General features: G+C 40.6%; 1 pseudogene; it reads left to right on the top strand.

Moving 5' to 3' along the window:
• Window positions 1-15,942: 15,942 nt before the first annotated feature.
• Window positions 15,943-20,023, top strand: part of LOC131370149 (uncharacterized) — a 41,424-nt pseudogene continuing 37,343 nt past the window's right edge.

The raw sequence follows: 20,023 nt of genomic DNA, 5'->3' as shown, positions 1-20,023 counted from the left end.
TGGCACAAGAACCAATGTTTGAGACTGAGACAACAGAGAAGGGAAGGAAATGTGACCTCTGCTTTGTGGACAACAGCATCTATATCTGTGAAAGATGACCACAGAGAAAGCTTTGAAGCACATGTCTGCAGCCTAGTTGAGAGTGAGGTCAAGTTTTAAGTATGGTTGAGGTCTGGGAACAGAACAAGAAGAACAATACTAGATTAGACACTACATATTTAGCCTTTTCAGAATATCCTTCTAACATTTGCAAGATAACATAAAATATATATTATAGGTATATCAGTATCTTCAATATATATTGCACTGTTTGCACCTGGTTGGACACATTGCACTTTATGTAGCTAGGACAATCTTTCTGTCCCTAGCTCTGTGTTGTTCTTTCTGTTCTGTAGTTATATGTTGTATGTTGTCTATGTAGCACCAGGGTCCTGGGTAAACTTTGCCTCATTTCACTATGTACTGCGTCAGCTATATATGGTTGAAATGACAGTAAAGCTACTTGACCTGATTTGACTTGGTAAGCCATGTCCTAAATTCACACAGAGCTAATTAGCATAAATCAACAGTTACTTTCAAGAAACACAACAGAATCAATTGCATAAGCACTTGAGGTCCCCTTCAATAGCTTAATAGTAACTAAATGGTTTAAACTAAATTGTTTAACCAAAATGGTTTAAATGCTTTTATTTATTCTCTTTAATGTTAGACATAGGCATATATTGTATAATATAGATTTTAAGATACATAAAGTAGTTTTAAAATAAGTGTTTGTGTGCTAACAATTTACTTATTGTTAGTCATAAATTTTTTTTTTCATATTCTTTCATAATCACCACATACCTTCTTGTGAACATGTTTCAGCATTTCAACAAAGGCAGGTCAAAGTCAAAGAAGCTTTATTGTCACTTCAACCATATATAGCTGATGCAGTACACAGTGAAGTGAAACAACGTTCCTCCTAGGCCAGAGGTGCTACACATAACACAGACAAAGTACAGTGACACGGACAAACATAGAGCTAAACATAGAGATAAAAAAATTAAACTATACTTAAGGTGCAATAAAAACTAAACTATACTTAAGGTGCAATAAATAAACTAGACATACAACAGAAGCGCACAGGATGAAAAGACAAGACAGTGCAGACAAACAACATATAGACCGACTTTTGTGCAGATAGCACTGTATACAGTGAGTGCAAATAAGCACATGATGCTGTATTTACTATTAATACTGCTAAAAAAGCAATTAAAACATTTTTTTCCTTTAATTGTTTTAGAATTTGCGAATTTATAAACAGCTCAGGTAGTTACATGTCCACTACAACACTGATCAGTGATTCATTCCAGGTAAGCCTGCTGAGAGCTGCATCTCCTACATGACCATTTTAAAACAACCTAAGCATTCAAACAAAACACTGATAGAAAAATAGATACCATAGTACAATGTAGTATATTTAATCAAAGTTACAGTAATAGTGCTAATGTACAATTATATACAGTTGGCTACAAAACTGTAAGATAAAATGAAAAACATTTGCAAGTGTGCAGATATATTCTCTGTATAATTGCCAGCCTTATTTTTTTTTTTTGTGTGACCTTTGGATGTTTTAGGAACAGAACTTGCACCTCTGCACTGTTATGTCACACTGAATTTGGCATTGAATTCCACAAAACAACTGCAAACATGGTTGACATAGTCTCCAACTCCTATCAAATAGGTTATAGCTGGACAGTTCCCTGCCAGGCCCAGAGAGGGTGCTGTCAGGTGAACCTTGGAAGCCTGCTTCTTTGTGTGTCTTTTGTTATGCCCTTCCTATTGTTCCTATCCTGATTGTGTCACCTGTATCCCATTAGCCCTAATGTCTACCCCTATAAATAGGGATCCTTGTGTTTGTGTCCTTGTCCATGATTGTTATCTGTACCGTGGTTTCTGTTGGGGTTTTGTTTGCTAGGTTCCATGTCCAAGCTAAGGTCTAGGTTTTGTTTTGTTTAGTTAACCACGCCATGTCTAGTGTTACGTTTGTTTCCCTATGTCGCATCTTAAATGTAATAAAAGCAGTGCTTCGCTGAATCCTGCGCATGGGTCTCGTTACACTGTGTGCTGGCGTGCGCACACACACCACGGGCCTCTGGGGTCGAGCCCCGCATAGGGCGGGGGTCCCAGATGTTACATATACAGTGTGTGTGTATATATATATATATATAATTACACACTATATTGCCAAAAGTATTCGCTCACCTGCCTTGACTCGCATATGAACTTAAGTGACATCCCATTCCTAATCCATAGGGTTCAATATGACATCGGTCCACCCTTTGCAGCTATAACAGCTTCAACTCTTCTGGGAAGGCTGTCCACAAGGTTTAGGAGTGTGTTTATGGGAATTTTTGACCATTCTTCCAGAAGCGCATTTGTGAGGTCACACACTGATGTTGGACGAGAAGGCCTGGCTCTCAGTCTCCGCTCTAATTCATCCCAAAGGTGTTCTATCAGGTTGAGGTCAGGACTCTGTGCAGGCCAGTCAAGTTCATCCACACCAGACTCTGTCATCCATGTCTTTATGGACCTTGCTTTGTGCACTGGTGCACAGTCATGTTGGAAGAGGAAGGGGCCAGCTCCAAACTGTTCCCACAAAGTTGGGAGCATGGAATTGTCCAAAATGTCTTGGTATGCTGAAGCATTCAGAGTTCCTTTCACTGGAACTAAGGGGCCAAGCCCAGCTCCTGAAAACCCCACACCATAATCCCCCCTCCACCAAACTTTACACTTGGCACAATGCAGTCAGACAAGTACCGTTCTCCTGGCAACCGCCAAACCCAGACTCGTCCATCAGATTGCCAGATGGAGAAGCGCGATTCGTCACTCCAGAGAACGCGTCTCCACTGCTCTAGAGTCCAGTGGCGGCGTGCTTTACACCACTGCATCCGACGCTTTGCATTGCACTTGGTGATGTATGGCTTGGATGCAGCTGCTCGGCCATGGAAACCCATTCCATGAAGCTCTCTGCGCACTGTTCTTGAGCTAATCTGAAGGCCACATGAAGTTTGGAGGTCTGTAGCGATTGACTCTGCAGAAAGTTGGCGACCTCTTCGCACTATGCGCCTCAGCATCCGCTGACCCCGCTCCGTCAGTTTACGTGGCCTACCACTTCGTGGCTGAGTTGCTGTCGTTCCCAAACACTTCCACGTTCTTATAATACAGCTGACAGTTGACTGTGGAATATTTAGGAGCGAGGAAATTTCACGACTGGATTTGTTGCACAGGTGGCATCCTATCACAGTTCCACGCTGGAATTCACTGAGCTCCTGAGAGTGACCCAGTCTTTCACAAATGTTTGTAAAAACAGTCTGCATGCCTAGGTGCTTGATTTTATACACCTGTGGCCATGGAAGTGATTGGAACACCTGATTCTGATTAGTTGGATGGGTGAGCGAATACTTTTGGCAATATAGTGTGTGTATATATATCTATATCTATATATATATATCTATATCTACCTATCTATATATATATATATATATATATATATATATATATATATATATATATAGATATATATATATATATATATATATATATATATATATATATATATATATATATATATACACACACATAAATTATATACACATAAATTATAAATTCTCATGGTCATTACTACCCCATACAGGCATTTATTTCACATTTATTCAGGCAGAAAGATATTTCTGCCAAGTGGTGCTACTTTGCTGTGTCAGAGTGCAGAGAACAGACACATTTATATAACCCAGATATCTATTGCTTTATTGCACTGGTGTCTGTTTTTTTGAAAAAACAAAAACAAAAAAAAACACCATGACTTTGCTAACTGTTTTTCTTTGCTTACATCATACTCACATAGACCAATTAGTGTGACATTGAACACACATGCATTAACACACAGCAACATATACCACTTACAAACCCAATAAGAGTCTTCCAAAAACTGTGTGGTATTGGCTCTCAAAAAAAATAAAATAAAAAAATACAGTGAGTACTACAATATCTCACTACACTAAACACAGATATATGCTCCAAGAAACACATGTCTCAAAACCAGACACAAACCACAAATCACAAACCACATTTTCTTTTCCCACTGCAATACCAAAGAAGTTCAATTTTTATAAATATTACTGACCACAAGGGAAAATGCACCAAGATCCAAGATGGCGGCGCGGCAGTAGCACGCAGCGGCCACTCCGGACCAAAAATGGTGCTATTGTCTCAAAATAGCCCGACTTTCACAGCAGATACAACGGTGTTCATGTGTACAACCGCCAGACACTACTGGATTATGGGAATTGTGCACCAGACAATGTGCACGATGACCTACAGGAAAAGCTTTGTGATCTCGGCTTGCTACGGAGACCAGGCCCCAAGCCCTCGGCATCGCCTGATGCCGGTGGCTGGGAGAAGAGTCGACGGAAGTTGTGCGTGAGAAAGCGGAAGCGTGGAAATAGGGCAGGTGTCCGTGCTAGACTAAAAACAAACCCTAGCTGGCTGGCACTCCCCTCCATACTTCTGTCAAATGTCTGCTCCCTGGACAATAAACTGGATTTCATCCGACTCCAGCGAACTGCATGGCGTGAGTACAGAGACTGCTGCGTCTTTGTTTTTATGGAAACATGGCTCAGCGACAGAGTTCCAGACGTCAAGAGCACCAAATTCCTTGGTGTTCACCTGGTGGAGGACCCCACCTGGTCACTCAACACCAGCTCCATCACCAGGAAAGCCCAGCAGCATCTCTACTTCCTGCGAAGGCTGAGCAAGGCTCATCTTCCACCTCCCATCCTGACCACCTTCTACAGATGGACCATCGAGAGCATCCTGTGCAGCTGCATCACTACCTGGTTTGGGAATTGCACCGTCTCGGATCGCAAGACCCTTCAGCGTATAGTGAGGACAGCTGAGAAGATCATCGGAGTCTCTCTTCCCTCTATCACAGACATTTACTCCACACGCTGCATCCGCAAAGCTAACAGCATTGTGGATGATCCCACACACCCCTCACACACACTCTTTACCCTTCTGCCACCCGGTAAGAGGTACCAAAGCATTTGGACCCGCACAACCAGACTGTTAAACAGTTTCTTCCCTCAGGCAATCAGGCATCTCAACAGAGAACTGAGCTGAGCTGGACACATGCACACGCACACACACACACACGCGTACAACCAAGATCTGATCTCAGAGGAGAACTGAACTTGTGCTGGACACGGACACACACACACATACATAGCACACACGCACAAAAAAAGAACTGAACTGTGCTGGACATAGTCAGACATATACACACACTAAATTGTCCTGTTTGCACGCACATGCCACTTTACATTTATATATATTTATATTAATCCTGTTTACATGTATCGCTTTAATATCTGCAATCACTGTATACACTGTTCTTTGCACATTGTCTTGCTCATTGCATAAAGTCGGTTATATGTTGTTTGTCTGCACTGTCTTGTCTTGTCTTCCTGTGCACTTCTGTTATATGTCTAGTTCTTAAAGACTGCACCTTAACTATAGTTTATTTTTTTTATTTTAATTTTTAAATTATAGTTTAATTTTTTATCTCTGTTATAGCTCTATGTCTGCGTCACTGTACTTTGTCTTTATGTGTAGCACCTCTGGTCTAGGAGGAATGTTGTTTCACTTCACTGTGTACTGCATCTGCTATATATGGTTGAAGTGACAATAAAGCTTCTTTGACTTTGACCATCATAAACATCTCAAATCAAATATCAACAACATGACCAATAACAATATCAAGTGTATTTGGACTAAATACAGGCAACCCCTGAAACCATCTTCACACATCTGGCAAACTTTATGGACTCACCAAACATAATCAGTTGCAAATAGTGTCCTGAGACTGAAACTTCAAGAAACTGCATACACACTTTGACTACATGAGGTCAGGTATTGTCATGCACTTGGACAAACCCAGGGCCCACTGCACTAGTGGAAGATTTTACAAAGGCTCTTGACAATTGTTCTGAATTCTGAACAGAATCACTGTCAGTATGTGTCTTACTACACTAGATGCAATACATGACTTGACATTTTCAATCTCTGGGGACTTGACATTATGATTTTAGGTCAAGCAGTTTAAGAGTTATGAGCAATTCCCTGATTATTTTATAGACTGAAATCCCGATAGTGCTTGTAAACACTGAGAGTATTCATTAATGTATGGGTTTTATTGTTACCTTAACTGTACAGTTTTGGTTAGGCTCCATGTCTGTTTACTCTTATTTTCAAATTGCAGTTAAAACCATATATAATGTGGTACATATAATTAATATTTTATAGGCCTACAAAGATTTAAACACACTCCACATTAGTAAAAAATATTCCCCCCTCCAGTAAGGGTACCGTTGGCTAGCATGTGGAGGTCTGTGCAATCCTGTAAGGATATTCCTCCCCAGACCATTACTGACCCACAGTCAGACCAGTCATTTTAGTTGATGTTGCCGGAAGCATAACATTCCCCATGTCATCTCTAGACTATTTCATGTCTGTCACATGTGCTCATTGTGAACCTGCTCTCATCCACCATGAGCTAGATCGTGAACTTGCTTTCATCTATCTCATCCGGATGTCAGTGGTGGACCTGCTAAATCTGGTGTTCTCTGGCAAATGCCAGTGGAGCTGCCCAGTGCTGGGCTGTGAGCACAGGTCCCACTAAAGGATGTAGGGCCCTCATGCTATGCTCATAGAGTCTATTTCTGACAGTTTTGTCAAAAACATACGCCTGTTGAGGGTCATTTTGTAGATCCCGGTTCAAACTCTCCCTTTCTGTTTCAAATGACTCAATTCCAGTTTCACAAAATTTTATTAGAAAAACAAACCTCCCTGAATCAAATTAACTACCTTCACAATGTGGCAGTGGTGGATCAAGTGATTAAGGCTCTGGGTTGTTGATCGGAGGATCAGGGTTGAAGCACCAGCACTACCAAGCTCCACTGTTGGGCAATTGAGCAAGGCCCTTAACCCTCCCTGCTCCAGAGGCACTGTATCATCGCTGCCCCTGAGCTCTCTGCTCTGACCCCAACTTCCTAATAAAGGCTAACTAATAAAACTTATAAGGGCTTCTTGCCCTCAGTTCTTGCCCTCAGTTCTTACAAATATCATGGAGGATTTGATTCCCCATGCTAAGCCCGAAACTGGGCTTGTGGTATGGACAGAGTATGGAAAGAGGACTTCATTGAGTAACACTACAGTTTTTGCATTTATGAAGCAGGCTAGACAAAAGGGGGGCCTTTAATTAGTCTTTACATACAAAAAAGGTGACATTTACCATTGAGTAATCACCTCTGTTTGATTTTAGTTTTTTTTGCCAGCCTTGTTCTTCTTATATGCTTAGTGGCATGATGGGAATTGACTTTGTGGCTTAACTGATTTACTAGACCAATAATAGAGTTGATAGTGGGGGCCATTGAAGAGTTCATAATGTAAATGTAAATGTTGGGCTCAAGTCTGTAGGGATTTTCAGCAGGATAATCTTGTTCTACAGAGGGACCATCGAGAGCATCCTGAGCAGCTGCATCACTGCCTGGTTTGGGAACTGCACCGTCTCGGATCGCAAGACCCTTCAGCGGATAGTGAGGACAGCTGAGAAGATCATTGGAGTCTCTCCTCAGTGAAGAACCCGCTGAGAAACCTGAAAGAGCTCTGGTTATAGGAGACTCAATTTTAAGGCATGTGAAATTAGCTAGGCCTTTAGGGGCTCCAGCAGCACAGGTTAGGTGTATTCCGGGAGCCAGGGTGCCGGACATTGCAGGTAATCTTAGGGTCCTAGGCAAGCACAGGTTCTCCAAGATAGTTTTCCATGTGGGAGCTAATGATATACGCCTTCATCAGTCTGAGGTTACTAAGAGTAATGATGTAGAGGTGTGTAAGTTAGCGAAGGCGATGTCCGATGCCGTAGTATGCTCTGGCCCCATCCCAATGCGGCGTGGCGATGTAGCTTACAGCAGGTTATGGTCGCTGAACTGCTGGATGTCCAGGTGGTGCGCCGAAAACAATGTGGGCTTCATAGATAATTGGAGCTCTTTTGAGGGCAAGGCTGGCCTGTTAGGATGGGACGGTGTCCATCCCACTCGGGAGGGTGCTGCTCTCATTTCTTGCAGCATAGCACATAAACTTAGAGATATAGATCTAGTTAATCCGTGACAATCCAGGGCCAAGGCCAGGGAGCAGACAAGCAGGCTAATCCGACCGTCTGCTGGCTGCAATGAGTCGTCACTCAGGGTTCATAACATTGCGACTGTGTCTATTCCCCGAACCAAACGAAAATGTTTTAACAATCAGAAAATTTGTTTTAGTAACCTGATTGACATAAAACTAGATCATAGTGAATGCACAGCCAGCACCTTTGATCTGAAGCTAGGACTGTTAAATATAAGATCTCTGTCAACTAAAACACTTATAATTAATGAACTGATTACTGATCAGGAGTTCAGCGTTCTTTGTTTAACAGAAACATGGATTAAACAAAACGAGTACGTAGCATTAAATGAAGCTTGTCCGCCTGGCTATAGCTATATATATCAACCACGTCTAACAGGCAGGGGAGGAGGTGTCGCAGATATTCATGATAATAAGCTAAGCGCCACACAAAAACCCAGACATCAATTCAACACTTTTGAAGTTCTTTATACTAACTTAACATATGCAAGTACTAATAATAAGTTCACAGAGTCAATTCCACTAATTGTTATTTACAGACCCCCAGGTCCATACTCTGAATTCCTTAGTGAATTTGGAGATTTTACTTCAAACCTTGTTGTTTCTTTAGACAAAGCACTAATAGTAGGAGACTTCAACATTCATTTTGATAAGCCAGAAGACCCTCTGAGAACAGCAGTTGTGTCCATCTTAGATTCATTAGGTGTTAATCAAAATGTAATAGGACCCACTCATAATGGAGGTCACACTCTGGATCTCATTTTCACATTCGGATTAAATATAGAAAACATAGTCACTCTTCCACAGTCGGAAGCTATCTCAGATCATTATCTAGTTTCATTTAGAATGCGTCTTAGTCACGAGATGCACAACTTGCCGCATTACCGTATGAAGCGTATATTTACGTCTGCTACTGCAGAGAGATTTACTGATAGTCTCCCAGAATTATCACACATGATTGGTTCACCGTCTGACCCTACAGAACTTGACCAGGCGACTGATTACTTGGAGTCATTATTTCGGAACACCCTAGACACTGTAGCTCCACTTAAAAGGAAAAAAATTAAAGACAAGAAACTAGCACCCTGGTACAACGACCACACACGAGCTTTAAAACAATCAGCTAGGAAACTAGAGCGTAAATGGTGTCAAACTAAATTAGCAGTATTCCAGATTGCGTGGAAGGAAAGCCTTCTGAGATACAAAAATTCTCTTAGTGCTGCTAGATCAGCGTATCTCTCTGCCCTAATCGAAGATAACAAAAACAATCCAAAATTTTTATTTAGCACTGTAGCAAAACTAACTAGGAGTAAAACCACTGTAGAAAAGTGCACACCATCTACATTTAGCAGCAATGACTTCATGAATTTTTTCAATGAAAAAATTGCCAATATCAGGCAAAAAATTCAGACTATTAATTTAAAACCATATTATTTGATAGATAATCCTTTAGATAATATAGCTATTTCTGATCAGAGCTTATAGTGCTTCACTCCACTTCAAGAGCCTGATCTAATTTCATTAATTAATTTCTTCTTCAAAATCTTCTACCTGCATCCTAGATCCTTTACCCACATCTTTCCTTAAACAGATATTACCAGTAGCTACTGAACCCCTTCTAAAAGTAATTAATTCTTCTCTAAGCACTGGCTATGTGCCTAAATCTTTTAAGCTAGCAGTTATCAAACCCTTGATTAAAAAACCGGACCTCGACCCCTGTCAGCTGTCTAACTATAGACCGATATCAAACCTGCCCTTTATCTCCAAGATCCTAGAAAAGGCTGTAGCACAGCAGTTATGTTCATACCTGCATAGAAATAACATTTATGAAATGTACCAGTCAGGATTTAGGCCTCATCATAGCACAGAGACAGCACTGGTTAAAGTGGTAAATGACCTGTTACTGGCTTCTGATCAGGGTTGTGTCTCCCTACTGGTGTTACTCGATCTTAGTGCAGCTTTTGACACCATTGACCACACTGTTCTACTTGATAGACTAGAACATGTTGGTGTTAAAGGAACAGCCCTCTCCTGGCTCAGGTCTTATTTGACTGACCGTTATCAGTTTGTAGATCTAGATGGTGACTTCTCCCTGCATACCAAGGTTATATTCGGTGTTCCACAAGGTTCTGTCTTAGGCCCACTGCTTTTCTCCCTATATATGTTACCCCTTGGTGCAATTATTTGTAAACATGGTATTAACTTCCACTGTTATGCAGATGACACACAGCTATATGTTTCAGCTAAATCAGATGAGAGACACCAGCTTATTAAGATAGAAGAATGTGTAAAGGACATTAGACACTGGATGGCCACTAACTTCCTCCTGCTTAATTCGGACAAGACAGAGGTGTTTGTACTAGGACCACAGGCAGTTAGAAGTGAGCTTTCCGATTACAGAGTAATGGTGGATGGTCTTTTGGTTTCATCTTGTCCAGCAGTAAAAGATCTTGGTGTGATTATTGATTCTGGTCTTTCATTCGGAGCTCATGTAGATAACATCACTAGGGTAGCCTTCTTCCATCTTAGGAATATTGCTAAGATAAGAAATATGTTGTCGCTTCATGATGCAGAAAAATTAGTTCATGCTTTTGTTACCTCTAGGTTGGATTATTGTAATGTCTTACTGTCTGGATGTTCCAGTAGGTGCATACACAAGCTCCAGTTAGTCCAGAATGCAGCAGCTAGGGTCCTAACCAGAACCAGAAGATATGAGCACATCACTCCTATTTTAGCCACACTACATTGGCTCCCAGTCAAATTTCGCATTGATTATAAAATACTGTTACTAACCTATAAAGCACTAAATGGTCTCGCGCCACAGTACCTGAGCGATCTTTTAGTCTTTTATGATCCGCCACACCTACTCCGATCAAAGGGTGCTGGTTACTTGGTAGTACCTCAAGTAGCAAAGGCTATAGCAGGGGGCAGAGCTTTCACTTTCAAAGCCCCAAAGTTATGGAACAGCCTTCCAATTAGTGTTCGGGATTCAGACACAGTCTCAATGTTTAAGTCTAGGCTGAAGACACATTTGTTTAGTCAAGCTTTTACTGTATAGTTTTCTTAGGTAAAGGAGCAGATCTGGAAGGTTCATGGGCATAGAGTGTTTGGTGTACTGGGATGTGTTGGATGCTGTCATCTTACCACCCTCGCAAGTCGCTCAGGTTTGCTGACTGTGAAGTGGTTGGATGCTTTATGTCCCGGGAAGCCTTCATGTCTGTGACCTTCTGGCTCTCCCTTTTGAGTTATGCTGTCATAGCTAGTCTTGCTGGAGTCCCTGCCTGCACTTTACACATAATTCTACATTGTCTTTAAGCATCACATGATCAGAAACTTAATATCTTTCTCTTTCTCTCTCTGCCTTCTCTGTCAAGCTATACACACCACTCCTGAGCTCCCAGTGTTTGCCAGGTTCCAGTGCGACCACTGCCCTACCCCTGGTTGGAGTCTCGCCAATTGATGGTGCCCACTGATGCTGTGGATGGATCTGTGTGGACCAGGAAACAGCCATGGACAGAGCCACTTGGGGACTTTCACACCATCACAGATATGCCATTTCATCTGTCAGCCCGTGACAGCAAAGAACTAGTGTTTATTATGACCTTAGAAACTACCTAATATATGACCTAATAGTTCCTCATGGGTCATTGATTGCTGTTGTAGAAAGGACATTAATCAGCTACAGTTACATTATTTTCTGTTTAGTGTCACCCAAATGAGGATGGGTTCCCTTCTGAGCCTGGTTCGTCTCAAGGTTTCTTCCTTTCCATCCCCGGGAGTTTTTCCTTGCCACCGTTGCCACAGGCTTGCTCATTAGGGATAAAATAGTCTAATTATAGAATTTAATAATTTATTCTTATTTCTAGTTAATTAGTTATTTTTTATTGTTATTTTTCATTTTCCCCTCCCCTTTCTCTGTTTTCTTCTTTTGTAAAGCTGCTTTGAGACAATGTTCATTGTAAAAGGCTCTATACAAAATAAGTTGAATTGAATTGAATTGAAACCCTTTGAGGTTGAGGGAAATTCTACGGAGTGCATTTTCCTTTTAGAGTCACCTTGCAACCTATACATTCCCTGTGCATTTTGTTAATTTCGTCCTTCAAATGGTCTCTTTGTTTTGACAGGGCATTGATTTCTTACTTTGCAAATGGCCCTCGTAGGCCGTAGCTTTGGCTTCTCTTTCTTTCAGTTCAACCTCTGCTCTTTTTAAAAGGCCCTCGGCTCGCTGGAGTTCCTCGCTGAGCTTCTCTCTCAGGTCATTTTCCTGTTGCTCGCGCCATGCTGTGTCCACCTGGAGCTCGGCCAGGGCTGTCTGTAGTTTCATTACTTCCTCCTGCAGCTCAGGTTCCTGTTCACCTGCTGTCCGATGTCGGTGCTCCATTTTGGTCGTTAGCTGGTCTAGTTGACCGTGAGCAATTTCCAGATTCCTCTGAGCCTCTCCAGCTTGGATCTTTAGTGCCGCTGATTCTTGTTCCAGGCGGGACATGCTTGCTTCACCCCCCTTTCGCCTGGAGGAAGAGGTTGTGTGCCATCAGGGCACTTAAGTTGTCGTCCAGCTGTTCAGGGCTCAGGGGTTGTATGTCTCTCACAGCCTCCGGTAGGAGGGCACCAGTCATGGCGTTCAGCCAGGCCTCTAGTCAGTCCCAGTGTGCATCAGGGCTTGATGATCGAGATATGCTGGCTCACTGGTGGGGAGAGAGAAGAGAGAAAAACGGTGTGAGGACCAATGCAATTCCTTGCCGTACTAGTGATGGTACTACTCGGCGAATATATATATATCTATATATATATCTGCTAATGGGCACAGTTAGCCCTAACGATTAAGGCCGAACGTGGGAACTAGGTCAGGTTGACGGCGTGATCACCTAAATACCTTGGGTTTTCTTAGATCGCCAAATTTTACCTTGATGATTCTCACACATTAGGTTCCCGCACAGATACACAGAAAATGGTGAAAAATAAAGACCCAACTATTTGAATCAGCAGGGGAAGAATAGGCCTAAGCCTGTTAATGCTGTTAAGGGTTTAGATCTTATAGGAAAGGGGTTGCTGTTGGGGTGGAACTTAGATTGTTGACCTTGCTCGTGGAGCGGGAGCGGCTGAATACCTTAAATTTTGTGAGGAAAATCAGCTAATCGCCTTTGGACTAGTGGCAGCAGGACAGTAATATCTAAGTTCCACTCCGGCCAGCGATAGGTACAGCAGGACGGGTGGCTCCGCTTGCTGTGGTGCACTGCGGACGCAATCTTCCTTTACTGATGGAGTAAACCAAGGAGTGCCATAAAGGGTTAAACCTAAACACCCCAGTTCCACCCACTTATTTTGAATTCAGGTTCAAAACTCGTTTTAAATTAAATTCAAACTAGCGTGAGGGAACTTGAGAGGAGGAGGAAAACGAAACAAAGGGAAAAAACTAACTAAATAAGAAAAACAAAAAAAAACTAAACTAAAATAAAATAAAATAAAATAAAAGTAACTGAATTAAATAAAGTAACTCAATTAAGAATGAATAAAATAAAATAAAAAAATTAATAATAAAACAAAATATAATAATAATAATAATAATAATAATAATAATAATAATAATAATAATAAAGTATAAAACCCAAGCTTGAAACGAAGAAAAGGGGAGAAAATAACTAAATGGGTCAAAGATAATAATAGTCAAAATCTAGAATAAGAATTAACTATAAATTAACTCAGAATACCAATAATGATAAGATAAGTTAATCAGGGAATGACTGGAGAAGTCAAAAAAAAATTAAGTAAGCTACAAGGCAAGGAGGTAGAAAGGAAAGACGACCTAGCAGAGGAGGTCCACCAGGTGGATTTAGTGAGTCCGTACACACTGAGGTTAAGAGTCAGTAGGAGGAGGTGGTGAAGCATAAGGCACTTATACCGCCTCTAGCGTTACTCAAAGGTATTGCGCTTTAAGTTAATTTCACGTGTGACGGGTTACTCTCGGTCACAAATTATGTGATTCGAGACTGGACGCATTTGTGTCGCGAAAGCACAAACGGGGTGTGGCAGGATTCATATATTTCTCTTTTTTTTTCTTTTCCTGCACACAGACAACAACCACTAAATATACTAAAATAGCTCAATACGACGCAGGGTTCTTCCCTGTGGTTATACTAACTGGAATGGGCGGGATTCTTTTCACCGGCCAAATTACAAATCACTGTTAAACCAGTTTAATTTACTTGATCAAGATTTCAAACTCCCATTTACATATCATTCGCAACAATAATCCGCAAAGCATTTGCGATTAAAACTTATTAGGTACGCATTAGGTAGCTAGCCTAATGGTTTAAACCTAAGGGAGTGAGTCCGTCTAGCTGAATGAAATTGGACTTTGCAATAACTAGCGGTATTTTTAAACAAGGCCTGTAAAATCAAAGGAGCGTTGCTCTCATAAATCTCTGTCGAGCTGAAGGACGATTTCTTCGTTCCAACAGCCGATTCTGAGAATATTAAAATGGACAGTAAAGAGACTTCTTTGTCTTTACTGGGCGATTTTAATATTATGGACTGCAGTTTAAATTTCTTAACAGCTACTCAGGCTGCTCTAAGCGCGCACGTAATAATAATAATAAACAAAAACAAAACAAAACAAAACAAAACAAAAAAAACACCAGTAAATTAACCCTGAGTGTGCTCACAGAACAGAGTTTGAACATGCCCGCATTCTCCACCATAATATGTAGCGAATCTAGCTCAAAATTTTAAACATTTAAGTGTAATTATAACTGGTTATAATTAATTATAAATATTCAAATGGGGGTTTTAGAACTAACTGTTAGAGAATCAATAACAATTATTTGATTTGTTCGTCCACCGAACAGACAGTATAATTATGTATTAATTCCAGGGAAAGTTATTGTCAGGAACAGCTGGACAGTTCCCCGCCAGGCCCAGAGAGGGCGCTGGCAGGTGAACCTTGGAAGCCTGCTTCTTTGTGTGTCTTTTGTTACGCCCTTCCTATTGTTCCTATCTTGATTGTGTCACCTGTATCCCATTAGCCCTAATGTCTACCCCTATAAATAGGGATCCTTGTGTTTGTGTCCTTGTCCATGATTGTTATCTGTACCGTGGTTTCTGTTGGGGTTTTGTTTGCGAGGTTCCATGTCCAAGCTAAGGTCTAGGTTTTGGTTTCGTTTTGTTTAGTTAACCACGCCATGTCTAGTGTTACGTTTGTTTCCCTATGTCGTGTCTTAAATGTAATAAAAGCAGTGCTTTGCTGAATCCTGCGCATGGGTCTCATTACACCATGTGCTGGCGTGCGCACACACACTACGGGCGTCTGGGGTCGAGCCCCGCATAGGGCGGGGGTCCCAGACGTTACAGTTATCTTCCTGGCCAAGAAAGAATAACTACTTTATAAAGTACTAGCTGTAATTTAGCATGTAGCAAGAGCAATGTTCAGGGACCCTGAAATTGTGCAAAGCACAGAGACAGTCACTTGTGAATAAAATGCATTTAATAAAACAGAAACACACAACACATACTAACACACATACATAAAAGACAGAATAAGGCCTATAGAAAGAGAATAAGGAGGTAAAGAGAGATAGAGAGTAAGGAAGGGAATACGGAGGAAATCAGAACGAGAGACAGAGAGAGAGAGAGTGAAGGAGATAAGGAAACAGAGAAGAGATCAAATATGGCAAGTTTCAGATCGAGTTTTGGTTACACGTGTGAGAATCGTCAAGGTAATTAGGATTCGCCTTAATAAAGGGGCTTCAGCTTAAAATTGCGGATCTAAAATAATTAGTAACTTTTACTTGCATTGGTTCATTGATAAGAGTCCTGATGTAGTGGATCAAGGAGGTTCGGAGATTCGAAGTCCTTGGAGCAAGCACGAGATTCTGCTGGAACGAAAAAGGTTTCGGTGGTGCAAACAAAGTTCTTCAATTGACGCTGCCGGCAAAGTCTCAGAAGAAAGTGAAAGTCTTGTCCCGAAGAAAGATCGGAGTCGAGTCGGGCGACGATAGAAGAGGTCGTGCTGGGAAGAAAAGGCGCATGGGGGCCCCCCCGACTGCAGAGTGGAGATGGGGTTGGCCCCCGTGGGGCCAAGCCGAGCTGAGCTGGACAAAAAGCCAAAGCTGGAAAAAAAAGAAAAAAAAAGGCCAAAGCTGGACAAAAAGCTACGATAGATGGGTGCTTAGCGTTTTTATTGATCCCTTGGTCGCGCCCAGTTTTTCAGAGTGACCAATCCAATACCTGAAACTTTTGGAGGGAAAAGTTTCTTTGTCTCCGCTCGGTCACTCATTTGCATACTTTATGGTGAAGTCAGGAATGGATAAAGTTTCAATTAAAGTAATGTAGGCTCATATTATGTACTTGAATGACCATATGGCATACACTATTGCTTATAAAAGTAAAAGCGGATCATTTTGATAGTAGACACGAAAGAGACAGTATGAGAGGAAAGGAAACTGGGTATAGGCAATTAAAACATACATTCTTATCTTATAAATCATGTTCTATTTCATGAAAACACAGAACAACAGGTCATGAGTGGTAATACAACCATAAAAATATAAAGGCAAAAGGGGTATCTATAGATATATATAGATGGTTATTCCAGAAAAATAATTAGATGTACAAATGAATAAAACACTATTATAATATTATTGTGTTTCTCAAACACATTCTCTTGTGGCTTTCATTATGACACAGCTCCACCCCTGTTCACTGACTAATCCCAGGCAACCATTCTTAAGTTGCCACCAGTCTAGCAACCCGAGCAGTTTGTTTTTCAGTTTGCTGCTTGCTATATTTTTTCTAAGCAAAGCACATTTGTCTCACATTACCTCTTTATGAATGGCTTTGGTGGAAGAGCTTCTCCTGCAGCCTACAAGCACAGGCATTTTGCTTGGTCTTGTGATGATGTTTCTGCTGATTGTTTATCTTTTTTCATCTGATGCCAGCTCTCAGGAAGAAAACAACAAGCCTCCTGGTCCTAAGCCACTGCCTATCCTTGGAAACATGCTGCAGCTGAACCTCAAGAGACCTTACCTGTCTCTATTTGAAGTGAGTGTCTTGACTGTTGTAGTCACTTTCATTTACTTGCACTACTGCATTATTGTTTAATTTTTAGCAAACTGCTTATGCCAGACAAAGCGTTCTGATTCTAAGATGAGAACTCTGATTCTCAGATTAGAACACTGTTTGGGGCATATATCTCACATATTGCAGAAGCATAGACAGTGTTGGGTAGGTTACTTTGGAAATGTAATATTACAGATTACAAGTTACTCTGTTTAAAATGTAATAAGTAGTGTAACTTTTCAGTTACTTTATAAAAGTACAGAGACCTTCCTTATGTCCCCTTCTGTCAGTATAACTCTTAGGAGAGTTTTCTCTTGAGAAGACATCTAACAAGACATCTAAAATGTGAACACACCAAGGTAAACTCCAAAATTATGTCAAATGTGTATTAAAGGGTTAGTTCACCCAACAATGTAAATTGTGTCATTATTTACTCTCCCTCATGCCATTCCAAACCTGTAAGACTTTCGTTATATTCAGAACACAAATGAAGATATTAAAAAAAAAAAAAAATTCAAAGATTTCTGTCCCTCGATTGACAGCCTTTGCAACTAGCACATTAAAGGCCTAGAAAGATAGTAAAGATATTGTTAGAAATCCTGTGGTAGATAAAGACTCCTGTGGTTTAGCCTCAATTTTATGAAGTAATGCTAGTGCTTTGTTTGCAGGGAAAACATTTACCACTTTATTCACAAGGCTTTTTTCTCCAGTGTGCATTCACAAGAGCATCACAATATATCCATGTTGTGTTGACATGAGAAATGTTAAGTAAACTTGTTTTGGATAATGTATAAAGTGTTTATTTTATTTTTTAAAGTTTTTTATTTTGTGCAAACAAAACCAAGTCATAAATTGAGCTTAAACCACTGGAGTCACATGGACTGCTTTAATGATGTCTTTCCTATCTTTCTGGGACTTGAAAGTGTCAGTTGTGTAGCTATCAAAGGAGGCACAGAAAGCTGTCAGATTTCATACAAAATATCTACATTTGTATTCTGAGGATGAATGAAAGTCTTAGGGTTTGGAACGACATAAGGGTGAGTTACTAAAAGGTTAGTTCACCCAAAAATGAAATTTCAGTCATTAATCACTCACCCTCATGTTGTTCCAAACCCGTAAGTCCTTCGTTTTTCTTCGGAACACAAATTAATCTATTTTTGATTAAATCCCCCCACCCCCATTTAAGCAATGCAACGGATGCAAATCCCAGAAAGATAGGAAAGACAATGTTAAAATAGTCCATGTGAGTCCAGTGGTTCAATCTTAATTTTTTTTGATGTGATGAGAATATTTTTGTGCATTTTTGTTAAAAAAAGAAAAAGAAAAAAGACTTTATTATTAATTGTTGAATAAAGTCATTTTTTGTTGTTGTTTTTTTGGCACACAAAAGTATTCTTGTTGCTTCATAAAAAATAAAGATTTACCCACTGCAGTCACATGGCCTATTTTAACGTTGTCTTTCCTACCTTTCTGGGACTTGATATTGTCCGTTACGATGCTGTCTATAGAGGGGGAAAATCACCTCAGATTTCATCAAAAATATCTTAATTTGTGTTTAGAAGATGAACGAAGGTCTTACGGGTTTTAAATGACATGAGGATGAGCAATTAATGACTATTTCATTTTTTCATTTTTTTTCATAATTTCATTTTTGGGTAACCTAACCCTTTAATGACAGAATTTTCATTACTGGGTGAACTAACCCTTTAAGGTGGAATGGCCATAAATACCATATGAAGTTTGATGACAACCCTCAGGACTTTAGGACTTCACTGCAACCAAAAGACTAGAATGAAGAGAGAGAGTGAAAAGAAAAAACACAAAACATTGGATCATTCACTTAGCACAAGATATAACATTTAGGTGTCACCACCCTCCTGCCCTTTACAGTGTAACATGATAGAGGGAAAACCTCATTGAGCTCTGACATCCGAATCACACAGAGGGAAGTAACATGGCCACTGCAAAGTTCGTATGACCGAATATGTTCAGTGTACCAAGCTGACATTGGTTTACAAACAAACAGAATCTCAGAGTTCACTACTACAATCTGTGATATCATTTTGAATTCTGGGAGACCAGAGCATGACCCAGCAGAGATATCCATATCTGTGTGGTATTCAATTCCATCAGCTGTCACAGAGGAAGCAATCAGCACTGTCTTTAGATGTGGTGTAATTTGATTAAACACCTGCTGAATATGATCAGGAAATGAAATAACCAATGCGGTTTTAACTTTGTCCATTTCAATTGAGGGTCTAAAAATGAGCTAGAATCCAAATAGTATGCCATCATTCTCTGATGTTGGACAGCCAGTGTGAGGGCTACATTTTTGTGATTCCCGATATTACTTTTTTTTTTTTTTTAAATTTGTGCTTTCCCTCAAAACGCATTGTCCAAACATCAGACAGTGGGCCAAAGGCTTTAATCAGCTGGGGGTAGCGCTCAACGAAATGATGCTTTGGTTTCAATCGAAAACCAGGGAATGTTGATTTCAGCAGTTCTCTGTGCTGTTATTCTGCAACTCAGGAAATCAATGGACTCTTCTGTATGTTTTCATGCCACAGCCAATTCGACTATATCTTTAAGAAGCATCAAAATTTCCCATGAATTCTCTCCTTCTGGGATATCATCTCCAATTAAAAGAGGAAGAAGTCTAAGCAAGGTCCAATTTTCGTGGCCATTGCCAGCAACTGTTCCTTTGCTGGCAAAGGCCTTTGGAATTGGTTGAGGTCTGATAGTTTTATCA

This window comes from Hemibagrus wyckioides, linkage group LG02 (genome assembly GCF_019097595.1).
Source record: "Hemibagrus wyckioides isolate EC202008001 linkage group LG02, SWU_Hwy_1.0, whole genome shotgun sequence".
In the NCBI taxonomy this organism is placed as follows: Eukaryota; Metazoa; Chordata; class Actinopteri; order Siluriformes; family Bagridae; genus Hemibagrus; species Hemibagrus wyckioides.
The sequence above is the reverse complement of the archived record's forward strand: the minus strand, read 5'-3'. Positions and strand labels throughout refer to the sequence as shown.